At 41.4% G+C, this 13,227-nt stretch overlaps 1 long non-coding RNA gene across 2 annotated transcripts; it reads right to left on the bottom strand.

Annotated features, from left to right (window-relative positions):
• Nucleotides 1-7,841: 7,841 nt before the first annotated feature.
• Nucleotides 7,842-12,261, bottom strand: LOC136528436 (uncharacterized). 2 transcript variants are annotated; one of them, XR_010777082.1, is made up of 6 exons: nucleotides 12,048-12,261; nucleotides 11,223-11,910; nucleotides 11,029-11,091; nucleotides 10,575-10,651; nucleotides 10,348-10,398; nucleotides 7,842-10,230 (listed from the first exon to the last, which is right to left on the bottom strand). It is a non-coding gene; the product is annotated as an uncharacterized lncRNA (long non-coding RNA). The 2 variants fall into 2 exon arrangements; XR_010777081.1 differs by having other exon boundaries at nucleotides 11,223-12,261.
• Between the last annotated feature and the right edge of the window lie 966 nt (nucleotides 12,262-13,227).

The raw sequence follows: 13,227 nt of genomic DNA, 5'->3' as shown, positions 1-13,227 counted from the left end.
AGATTTTGGTGGTGGATAGTTTAGCCAGCAGGAGGACTTCTGGTAGGATTTCAAGGAATATAGGTTATCCGAGGAGTACTTAGAACTGAGTAGGAAGAATAAGGAGAACTCGTAGAAAGCGACGAATCCTCATCATCCTGGCTCTCGTGGCTACGCCAAAAAGATGCCAGAATTTGAAGCAGAACTTGAAAAGATGGATCGCCTTGTTGAGGAAGACGTTCAGGTTGAGACCGCCGATTGGGAGCCAAGATCGGTAATATACTGTATGGGGAGGAATGTACACCATGCAGAGGATGAGAGCTTTAGCTCCACAAATCTACCCATGAGCGAACTCATCCAGAGGATCTCCTAGGTAACTAAGGAGGTGAGGCAAGGGACTCGCACTTCTAATAGGGAGAAAGATGTGCTCACCCAAGCACTCAGAACCAAGGAGCACCCTGGTCACACTAGAGGAACCGGTGTTGTTCCTTGGAAACTAGCATTCCCCCAAGAATCTAACACTTACCAGAGCCGCTCAAGGGGTAGAGCGGATCAGGAGATAGAGTATTTGAGGCGACTAAAAGAGATAGAAGAAAGAATGGACGCACTAATTGAGGCAACAGTTGAAGCACGAGTCCAGCAAATTTTGCTGTCCAAGGGGTTAGGAGTACCACAAAACCCTACTCCTACTGCCTTTAGCCCACAGTTTAGGGGGTCGTAGCAGCTGTGGATCGACCCTGCTCGATGAAGAAGATGCAATGTGCTTCATCCGGTGGACAACATCACCGAACCCATCAATGTCAAGTTGTACATCCGTCAGGAATGGACAAAGGACAAGGTGGCGCTCGACCAGGCCTAGCCTGTGGGAGACGGGACCATTAATGGTTGCCCAATTCCATAGGGGTACGCTCGTGTCACCATTGACAGAATACTTGATAAGAAGTATAACAAGATACACATTGAGTACCCCAAAGCGTAAGACAGGCTGAAACTTGGTCATAACAAGGGCTCTCAAGTGGCCTGTCGCAAGCACTTCATTAAGCTTGACCACCAATTGTCCTTTGATGACGAGGACGATTGCGAGTCTTCGCCCACCCACGATGATCACTCACCATCTCCCAACAGAGATCACTCCCCTCCTCGTCTCTTGCCATCACCCCCGAGAAGACAGAGGTCTCCTTTTATTCCTCCTCGTCTGACTCTATCTTCATCAGCCCTGAGAAAAGAGAAGACTCCTCCTCCTCCTCCTCCATCTTCATCAGCCCTGGGAAAATAGAATTCTTGTCTTCATCCTCCTCCTCCACCTCAGCCCAAAACAAGATCAAAGGCATCCTCGCAGTCACAGAAAAGGTCCTTGGATTCGGTCACTAATGCTCCCAAAGTGGACCAACAAAAAAGGAAAAGACCATTCAGTGGCAGCGTTACAAACTTGATGGAAGGAAAATTTATAGCACATATCTCGAAGGAAGATTGTATTAGTTTCTTCAATCTCTGTGCCTCACTGCCTCCATTTTTGTTGAAGTCCGAATTCAAAAGGCAAACACAGAATCAGTACGCTACAACAAGAGCCGATGAAATACACAATGAAGATTTAAGGAAGATATAGAAGTTCATCGAAGACTACCCCGAATCAACCATGGAAGAGGTCGCGACCATCTATTATGATGTACAAAGGATGGCAACACCAGCAATGAAGTATGAAAGGGGCAATCTTTTGGTTTCCGATCACGAGTACAAAAAATTGACAACATATATACGCCAGTTGCATGAATATTACATGGCTCAAACAACAGAGACGGAGGACTTTGGTTTTGAGGTTATTATCCATTCACCACATGTTTTTAATTATCCTGAAGAAGATAAATTCGATGTCGAGTGGGAGTACTTGTTCCAGCTATACCAGAAACGCTCTCTTAATACACAAATGTTGACGCTGTGGACTATGTAAGTACCCTACATGCACGATATTACAATTAACTACTCTCTCGGGACACAAATTGTTAACTTTTGAGCACTTTCCATGATTTTATGTAGGTGTATAGCAAAATTTTGCATTCTAAAAAGCAAATGGGATAACATAGGCTTCTTGGACCCCTTGTGAGTCAATGAGAAGACATGTCTAGGCCTCTATGGATGTGATGTTGAAGACCTAAAACATAGATTGATTGTTGTTTTCGATGAATTCAAGATGAAGAACAAAACCCACATACTTCTAGCATACAACTGTGAGTATGTGTTCTCGGCTTTTAATTTTATGCTTCTTTTTTCATTAGGATTATTCGATAATTAGGATTCTGTGATTGCAGCCACCATTTCGTCTTCATCTGTGTTAATCTTGCCAAAAATCTGATCGATGTGTGGGACTCGAAGAAAAAATCATTTCATCATCTGGATGCACTGGTGGTAGTGCTGAATTAGTAAGCGATCCTAATAACATATTATTTTCTAATCACACATACCACTTTCTAACGTTTTTCCTTTTAATGTTGCTCAGTGTCCGAAGAAGACATATCGGTGGGACGCATGTCCCATTCAAGGTTGTCGAAATGGAGGGAAAGTACCTAAAACAGCCGGCGGGAAACAATAAATGCGGGTTTTATGTAATGTGGGCAATGCTTCGCTACATCGGCGGAAAATCGGAAGAAGCCGATAAGTTGGTGTGTATAATCTCCATTTCATTTATGTCTGTTAATCATTCAATAAAATGATTTACTGATTCCTCTTTGGATATCATCTTTTTTGAACGACAGCGCAAGAAATATAACCCCGAAAGGCTGTTAGACATGGAGATCGTCACGCTGCAATTGGAGCTGGCAAAATTCATCTTGACCGAGGTATTGGAAAAAGATAGAGTATTTTCCATTGCATAATCCGTGAAGTTCAAGGACCAGCGGCTCACCAGATTATTGTAAGAAGTCTGAGAAGCATTGCACAATCTGTGAAGTCCGAGAACATTTCTTTTTTATTTTGAGGGATCGAGATCTTGATAAGAAAATTTGAACTGTAACTGTAACATTTGTAATGTTTAATATTGATGGACCTGTCGTCTAAGTAGCATATATAAAGCGAAACCCGATTCCATGAAAAAATATAAATTAAAATAAATTATAAAACAATAAAATGCGAACGTGACATTACTGTCGGTTAGCAGAAAACCAGTAGTATTGTCGTAAACATCACTGCTGGTTAGCAACAAACCGGCAGTGATGGCATTGTCGGCTGGAGCCACAAACCGACAATGTTGGCTTAGCCATCACTGCCGGTTCTTGCCACAAACCGGCAGTGATTCGTACGATAACACTGCCGGTTCAAACACAAACCGACAGTATTGGTGGAAATGAACTCTACCGGGTGGTCTTATGAACCGGCAGTGTTGTAGGAATCGACAGTGATAGCTTACCCTCATCACTGCCGGTATGGTTGTGCCGGTTCAAAATCCTACAGTGATGGGATATTTTGAACTGGCAGTGAAGTGCAATTCTAACGTAGTGAACGTTCACCTTATAGACACGATCACAGAACAATGACGTTTTCCCCAAATTCGATCCAAACTCCTCTCATGCCATGGGAAACTTGCAGATTATGATTTGGGAATGTTTGGTACTAGGATAAACCAAACCACATATATCAGAGGATCACAATCGATGAGGTACACAATACACTATTGACCAAAAGCCAATCTACTAGTAATTTTCCCTAGTTTTAGCTCTTCCATCTCCTTGTTGTCCAACGCCTCTCTTGATCGGATTCATTGGTGTTCTAGGTGGTTAGGTGGCCTTTCCAATACTAGGACTACCTCATTGTGCTCCTTCCGGACGTGTCTTCTCGAGAAGTGTTCACGAGCTTTCTGGGTGAAGAACCGGTGTTAGATTTGCATGGCCATCCTGATGGTCAACCTTGCTGTGTTTGACCTTTCTCCACTGTAAGAAAAATGACACCTAGGGTCATTTATGATTTTGGTAATTGGATGACAACATGATCATTTGGACTAATATGGTTTGTTAGTATACAAGGTCTTTAGTTCAATGGATGCATGAATGGCTTGGACCAAAGACGATGTGAAGATCAAGTGATCAACACATCAAGCATGGACAAAGTGCTTGCATACATCATAGAAGACATGCAAGAAGTTCAACTCATCAAGTGCAAGAAGCCCAGGCAAGAAGATGCCAATAAATAGAGCTAGTGGGCACCAAAGTGCACCTCTGGAACCCTTTGGTGATAGGCACCGGAGCTTAGGCTATGCCTACAAAGATGAAATGGTCTGATCGTCTATACTCACTGGATTTCTTTGGTGGTGTACAGTTGCCCAACACTGAAGCTTACTAATGATAACATGTTGAATAGGTTTGGATTGGAGAACCGGGTAGCTAGGGAAGCCCTTGTTTGACTTATCAATTGTGTTTTAACTTGTATCTTAACCACTCACTCATTCATAAATGGTCAATCAAACCTAATGCTTCTTCTTCTTCTTATTCTCCTTGTTATTATTGGCCCTCATCCTCTAGATCCTTATTTAGTCATTCTCAAGTAAGGTCAAGTACCCCTAGTATTGAGAGAATCTTCACTTGCTTGGCCACCTTCTTGGCATGTGCTTGTAAAACTTTTGGGTACACCTCACTTAAGGAGCTTTCAGATCCTTCTTCTTCATCGCTATCTTCTTTTCACTTCAGCTTGATTCTTGACACCTCATCTTGTCATTGGTTGGGCTAGTGAGGCCCTTGACACTTGGTCTAGGTGAAGAACACAATTTTTTTGTTAACGCCCGTGTGAAACCCATGAGCCACAATCATGTTGATAGCCTGATTGTGTGTCATGTCATCAACACCACTATCGTGTGGAGGATGAAGATGACCAAATTGTACCTAGTCTTGCAATGAGATTGAGTGGTCTTCCATGCGTATTCGCCATCTTAGATTTTCTTCACCTAAACCATTAGTTTGTTTACAAGAACATTTAGCCATAACAACTTTTCATGTGATTTTTGTGGTCTTGTTGTTTCAAGCTATTGAGCTTCTTAATGAGAACATGGTTTTTTCATGGTCCCTATTGATTGTATATCATAGCTCTTGAGCATTGGTGTAAGCAAAACCATGATTATAGACACTATCACAAAGAGAAGACAATATGGTTCATTTCGCAATCACATCCAATTCTCTTGGCCTAATTCTCAATCTATTTTCTATCCATAGTGACACACCAAACATCAAACCCCTATGCCTCAACGTGTGCTTCCATAAGCACTTCCCATCGTGGAAAACCTGTGCCATCAAAATATGGAGTCCTATCGGTATCCACCCATTCTCTCGACATATTTAACTATCCAGGCATTGAAGCCTACTTGTTTTGGTGAGCTGGTTTCATAAATTTAATAAGTCAATTAATTAGCTAGCGCTATGAAAGGTGTGAGCCTTGACTCTAATACCAATTGAAAGGAACATGAGGGCCAAACAAATAGGAGGGTGAATTGGGTCACTAAAAACTTGACCAAGGGCTTCCCTAACTTTATCTACACTAGATAAACTAAAACACCTAAATAAGAAGATAGTTCTCTTTTTACAAAAGGAAAAACATTTTTACGTGTTAGTACTATTGATCATGTATGTCATTCATGCCACCAAAACAACTAATGATATAGCGTAAGGGCCAAGTTTACAGAGGATAGCTTCGGAAGAGATCATAGGTACTCCTTCAGGGTGCACGAACCTCAAGATAAAACACGTGTCTCTCGTGCATGTTCCTGAGCTCGTGCTTGTGACCTTGTTCTAGTTGACTTGATATGTCGCCACATGTACTCCATCTTGTCTTTCTTAGTGCAATCTTTTAGGATTCTAAAGATCCATACTCATCTTTCTATTCAAGTAGAATCAAGAGAAGCAACTCAAAACTCGAGATATTCCTTACTTATGACTTACTTGTGCCTAGATCATCCCTCTTGTACTGGGATATACTTCGGTCCTAACTGGTCGAGGCATCTGGATGTATGCCTGACAATCCAGATTGTTTAAGTTTGTCGCAACTCGTTCTTCATAAAAAGGATTATTCAAACACACACCCGCAGCCACCACTGCCACCACCACAAATCCACATCTAATATCCTTTCACTAGTCTGGTACTGTAGATTAAATTAATGTTTGGATTTTCATTCTACTGCTACTACTTAATTTAACTTGACATGGTCTGTCAGCTTCTACAATTAGTGGCTAATCCATTTGTGATGGCAGGCTTGTATTTCTAGCATTTTTTTTTCTGATGGCCTAGCTCCTCTTTCCAGCTCTCTTGTACGGCATGTTAAATATACTAGTTGGCCTCGTTTCCATTTCAATTGTTAATGCACTTATGGTCGATTTATTCTAAATTTTATTGGGTCACATTCTCAATTATGGTAGAGAAGACAAGTGATTTATGAAATATTTTTTACAAGACCATATGTGTCCATTAACAAATCATGAACGTATCTTTTGCTGATCAAACTCATTTATTTATCTTTGCCTGCAAATTTTTTATTGACTCGTATTCTTAATTGTGGAACAGAATACAAGTGATTTATGATTTTGTTTACAAGAGCATATGTCCATTAACAAATCATGAATGTATTAGGTATCTTTTGCTAATCAAAATCATTTTTTATCTTTACCTGCAAAACTTCCATCAAATGTCTAAGATTTTGAGAAACTTGTGTCCCTTGTGTATTTACCATTCCCAATGAAACTTGCGCGTCTTGAAATTTATGGTAACAGATGATCTGCTATTTTAAGTAATACAACTTGTTTCACTGTCAGATAATTGGATTATTCTCCAGGTCAATCTTGGTGTAATGCAGCTTGTATTCTGGCACTGTTCTAATGCTACAGCAAAAGTAATTATTATTAAATAATATAGAATTGATTTACAATGCAGTTTGTGAGCTGCAATTATTTTTGGCTGAAGCACTTCAACGATATTTTTTAAACCTCAGCAAGTATAGAAACTGCCATCTGGAATGCCTTGCAAGCATATAGTGTGCTAACAGAATATTTCAGTGTTGATATCAGTGTAATTTAATACGTTTTCCTACGCGAAATTGTGATCATTTAGGTACTAGATAGTTTCCTAACTACACGATATCTGTTTGATGGCCTAGAATGCTGATTTATATGTTGTCATACAGTTTAGATGTTATAGGTAGATATATTTCTTTGTTAAAAAATATGTAGTGATTTCAGAACTAGAAATAAGATGTTTGGCAATTCCTAAACTAGTCATGCCTTGCTGCCATCTTGAATTTACTTGCAGACTTGCAGTCCAGGAATGGTACTGTTAAAGCAGTTGATGGGCAATTTTTTGAAGAAGAAGAATAGTTTTTTGCTCTTCTCCATAGCTATATGCATATTTGGGACACAGACAATATAATATTATTGCTGCATTTGACATCAAATCTTCGATGTGTTATATTTACTATACGTGATGACAGAGATGTGTTCTGAATTCTGATTTACTCCATATGACATCAAATCTTGGATGTGTTATATGAAATTCTCCAAATTGAATTAAAGCTCATGCGTGCTGATGAATTTGAAGTTCCGTGCCAGCTGTGACAGTGAAGCTAAGCTTTACATGTAATTTTGACGGTTTCATTGCGAAATGACTGGAAATATTTTTTCCGGGTGGTTTCGTTTTAAGGCATTAGCTAGTATACAACAATTTCCACATTGGATATATTTCCAGTCCTTTGTGCTGCTGCAAAATGTCACGTTTACGTAAAACAATCTCCCACATAGATTTTTTTTTTTTTAAACTTAAGATCAGCCCAAATCTGGTGACCTGGATGAAACCATAATGAGACGGCCGGCTTTGACCCAATCCCTGAATTCCACAGATAATGATCAGCAGACCACAAGTGGTAGATACCTTCCATGCAATAAGTCCGACATACAAATAGCGATGTACATTCTTCTTAAAGCAGCAAATACAAATGATGACACAAATAACACGAGACAAGATCCCTCACTGCTTACATTAATTGTTCAGTCACATGAACATGGATGATTTATTTAACATAAACTACCATAGTGCCCTGCACCACCATGATATCCGCCTCCTGGTGCTGCACCAGTACCACTACCGTATCCGCCTCCATAGCCCCCACCTCCTCCGTACCCACCACCATTGCCATTTCCTCCGCCAGTGCCACCACCATTGCCATCGCCGTATCCAGGATTGCCATTGCCACCTCCATATCCCGGGCCGGGCAACTGCCATATCCACCTCCACATCCACATCCACATCCACATCCACATCCATGGCCTCCATATCCAGACCCATAGCCACCACCATGGTCATGGTGCTTGTATCCTCCACCATGTCCAGGCATGTATCCTCCACCATACCTAGGCTGGTTGTTTCCTCCGCCATATCTAGGCTGATTGTTTCCATACCCTCCACCACCATGCTTGTATCCACCACTACTATAGAAATGATTTCAAGGGGCGGCTGGTGAGGCTTTATAGAGGCGGCTCGGCCAGCCGCCCCTACCATACCGTCTCTACAAATCATGCATTTATAGAGACGGTTCCCAGACCGCCCTTACAAATCGATTTGTAGAGGTGGCTAGTGTTATCAGCCGTCCTTACAAATTGATTTGTAGGAGCGGCTGTAGTACCAGTTGCTCCTATAATACCTGTTTGTAGGGGCGGTTCAATCTAGAACCGTCCCTACAGTACATTTTTTCACAAAAAAAATTCAAATTTACAATTCAAATTCGACCAGAACTAATAGCTTGTAATTAACCCTTAATGCATCACTTCTCGTCAAGAGTTAAATGGGAGAGAGCAGGATGTATACCTAATCATTCAGAATCTGTTGGAGCTTAGATGATCAGAGCAGTTGGCGACTTAAATGGGTAGGGATGGTCTATTTAGATGACATCGTACCTCTAATGAAGAGAACTCATGTGTTGGGCTGATGGATTGTGTGATTAGCCTGCCAAAAGCAGTCAAGTGATTAATATTTTTGAGATAAACGCGACAATTCAGAACAGGAATCAATATAGAAGTGAATACAGATGGAATTTTGTATAATAGGAAAGCCTTATAATATTCTTAAACATGGATGAAAAAAGAGTGGTCATTCAAACTGCTTAACTGCTATTATTAGGTAAGCAGACAGCCAAATGAAATTTGCAAGTAAATGAACACGCATCACACACACATGGTTGTACCTAAGAAGTAAAGCGATTAATATTTTTGAGATAAATGCGACAATTCAGAACATGAATCAATATATAGTGTTAACTGATTGCAAGATGAGAAGTGAATACAGATGAAATTTTGTATAATAGGGAAGCCTTATAATATTCTTAAACCATGGATGAAAAAAGAGTGGTCATTCAAACTGCCTAACTGCTGTTATTAGGTAAGCAGACAGCCAAATAAAATCTGCAAGTAAATGAACACGCATCACACACACATGGTTGTACTTGGTGGGCATAAAAGAAATACCTGTCCGGTTAAAAGTTTACATGGAAAGCTGAATCGTTTAGCATGTATACACAGCATGTACATAATATACATTTATAGGATCCTTGATCTGTACATGTAGATAGTTCCATGTAAACACTGAGATAGAAGATAGATCTACGGGAAGCCTAAACCATGGAAACTGAGAGACGGGCAAGTCGTAAGAAGTGCAGCAAAAGCCAAAGCAAAATTGATCAAGAGCATTCCAGAGAATATATTCATGAATAGGTTAGCAAAGCACATTTACGTTGATAACAACAGAATCCAGAGAATATATTCATGAATTGACATCTAGCGGGCCTTGAGAAGCACCTACATTTGCTATGAATCCTAAATAGTAATACTCACCGACAGAAGAAGATGTCCAGCAAGGCCAACCGGTTGCTTAGTACCAGTTTCATTACCATTGTAAAAATGATTTGGAATAATAACTAAGAATATTTGCGGGAACCCAAAAAAGCAACATACACAAAGAGAAGGGGGGCACTTTGTTCACATGAATTTGTACATACTGAGAACCACGGCCGGCTCATACATCCTCAGTGAAAAAGGGAACACCTAAATGAATTGGCAAACCATCTAGACATCCAACAAAGGTCTGAACATTTAAAATAGTACCAATTTCATTACCCACTACAACTTTCAGTAAGCAGTCTATTTATGGGTTGGATCTAAAAAAGAAAAGAATGGCAGAAAGGAACTTGTGGAGCACTAACCTTCAACAACAAATCTGTTCTACCATCGGCTAACTATCCTGCAAAAACATGGGCCCAAAAGTTTGAGCACTCGTATATCATGTACATAATGTTGGTGTCTTCAGCAATGACAATCCGATATATAAAATATATTGGTAAGTAAGGCTAGCAATTACCTACAGACTTCAGTAGGAAAATGAATCATACATTTGATGGCTCCATCAGCACTGCAGAGTATAATAATAAGGGATGGTTGGTTCATATTACTTGAAAGTGTAGAAAAACAATTCATCGATAGTTGTGAGTTTTAAACATTTGGTACTAAACCAATGCATTGCTAGTTGAGAAGACATGATGATTATATATGGATTTGAAATAGAATTTGCGGTTAGGGAAAATATACCGGACCAATGCGCGGCAAGGGCAAGGTAACAGGTAGTGCCTTCGTCAAAATCCTGACTTTGATACGTAGTGCTAATCCTGCAAAAACATTTGTTACCTTCACTCCAAAATTATGAATCTTGAATTTGTGAGGATTCAGAGGTAGACCATGAAGCCCTTATTTATTTGATAGAGGCAGAAAAATAAAGTTAGCCTGAGGGTACTGGATCACAGGATAAGCACATATTTAATATACCTAGTCAAAATTAAATAGGTATGAAATTAAACCTGAATCCACTAATACAAAATACCAATTCACGGTTCGAACCATAAACTGACGATTTCGCAGGATCAGTACATTTCAAAATCGAACCAGAAGCCACCAAAATAAAATACGAACTCACCGATCAAATCATGAACTAACCGAATTGATCAACAATTAAACGAACCAATTAAATGAGCGCATCAATACATACCTGGTCAAAGTTATCATCCGCCAACGCCGCACGTATCGCAGGATCAGTACACATCGAATACATCTAAGCACAATTGCATAGGTATGAAATAAGGCCTGAACCCAGGTAAACATAATACAAACTCACAGAACAAACAATAAACTAATCAAATTGATCAACAATTGAACCAGTAGAATGAACGCATCAGTACACACCTGCTCGAAAACAGGCAGCTAGGGTTTCCTGTAGCACCTGTAGCACATGAGCAGATGGAGCAGAGGGACAAGGCGTTGACGAGGTCCGCGCGCAGGATGTGGGAGAGGGAGGGGGCCTCCGGGCCCCAACCGCGCCGGCTTCAGGGGGCCGCCGCCGCCTCGCAGCAGCCGCCAGCTCAGGAGGGAAGGGGAGAGAGAGAGGAAGGGGAGGGAGAGACGGAGGTGCGAGGCAGGCGAGGGAGGGCTGGGGAGGAGGAGGAGGATGGTAGCCGCCGCCGCCGCGGACGCTCGTGCCCGTCGTCACCCCCCTGCCCACGTCGGAGGGGGAGAGCGAACACGAGAGAGAGAGAGAGAGGAGGGGAAGAGAAGCTTCGTGAAGGAGAAGCCGCCCCTACAAATGGACACAGCAGAGGCGGCTGGTAATAGTCGCCTCTACATACCAGCTGTCCCTACAAATCGACGTATTTGTAGAGGCGGCTCGTATTACCAGCCGTCCCTATTGTGCCATTTGTAGGGGCGGCTGCTGTGCTGGAGCCCGAGCACGTCACTGTAGGGGCTGCTCCAATGCCAACCGCCCCTAAAAAAAGCCCCGTTGCTACAGACTATTTTTCACGTAATGCACCAAACCACTTCTCATCCTTGATCAGTCCAGGCTCTCCTGCAGGCTTCACATTCTTCACTCCAGAGTCTGCATGAATGAAGAAACATGAAGCACACAAAGATATGTCAGTTCCCCATGTAATTTCTTCTTTAAAACGGTTCTACGTAATTCATGCACACAACACACACAAATAGAAAAATTAGGGAGAGAGACGGATTAGCAACCAATGGCTTCAGTGAGCTCCCTGGCATACACAACATCCTGGAAGCCGAGCAGGAGAGAGGCCAAAACCACACCAAGCAGAACTACAGACTTGTTGATTGCCATTTCTACAACTCTTGCTGTAGTGCTCAACTGCGACCTTTGGGGTGAGAATATGGAAGAGCAGTGGCTTGCATTTTATAGAGTTAGCAAAGCATGGTTGCAAGCTGTACAAGCCTCCATGGCTTAACGGAGCTAATGGACGGGATGCTGGAGTCGAAGTAACTCAACCAAAAATAAGTGCACTGAACGGTTGGCTGTTACCAGCAGAACTGTACGTGATACACATCTCCACGCCAACTTCATTACTGGAGTACTAGCTACTATCCAAATGGAGCCGGGCATTTACAATCAAGTACCAGAGCTACATGTGTTGTTGAGAGCGGGCATGACAATAAGTTCATTGTTCCCCATCGCTCCCTCAACAGTGAAATCAATGACGTTTATAATTAGAATTAGACTGCCTACGTATGTGAAATATAGTACTCCTACAGTCCTACATATTGATAGTACAGTTGTATAACAGCTCTTTGTATAGTCGAGTTAACTAGGCTGGCACAATTAATTCCACTTATCTCAGACCACTGGTGAGTGAGTGAGTGACCACAGGTTGACACAATAAAAGATGTAGCATGTTTACCACTAGGGGATGCAATGGCACAAATTAAACTGGCCAAAAGGAAAGAACGGGGGAAACAAGTCGCGCACGACTTTTATTCGATGTCCTCTAGGATGAAGCAGTCAAAGTGGGTTTTTACTGAAGCGTGGAAAAGGGAGAAGTTGATTTCCGCGTGGGCAATAATGCAAGAGTTGCTGCGTTGAACGTCGCGACGATGCAACTCCACCTCCCGTCAGGATTTATTATGGAGTTGAATAATTGTTATTTTGTTCCTAGTTTAAGTCGAAACATTGTGTCACCTTCATGTTTGATGAAGGATGGTTATTCATTTGCGAGTAAAGACAATGGTTGTGTGATCTCTAAAAATGGCATGTTTGTGGCTTCTGCATCTATTGTGAATGGGTTATTTATTTTAAATCTTGAAGATGCTCCTGTCTATAATATAAGTGCTAAAAGGCCTCGGCTTAATGAGTTAAGTCCTACCTATATGTGGCATTGTCGTTTAGGTCATATAAGTGAGAATC

Source organism: Miscanthus floridulus, chromosome 19 (assembly GCF_019320115.1).
Source record: "Miscanthus floridulus cultivar M001 chromosome 19, ASM1932011v1, whole genome shotgun sequence".
Lineage (NCBI taxonomy): Eukaryota > Viridiplantae > Streptophyta > Magnoliopsida > Poales > Poaceae > Miscanthus > Miscanthus floridulus.
This window is presented reverse-complemented; position numbering and strand designations above follow the sequence as displayed.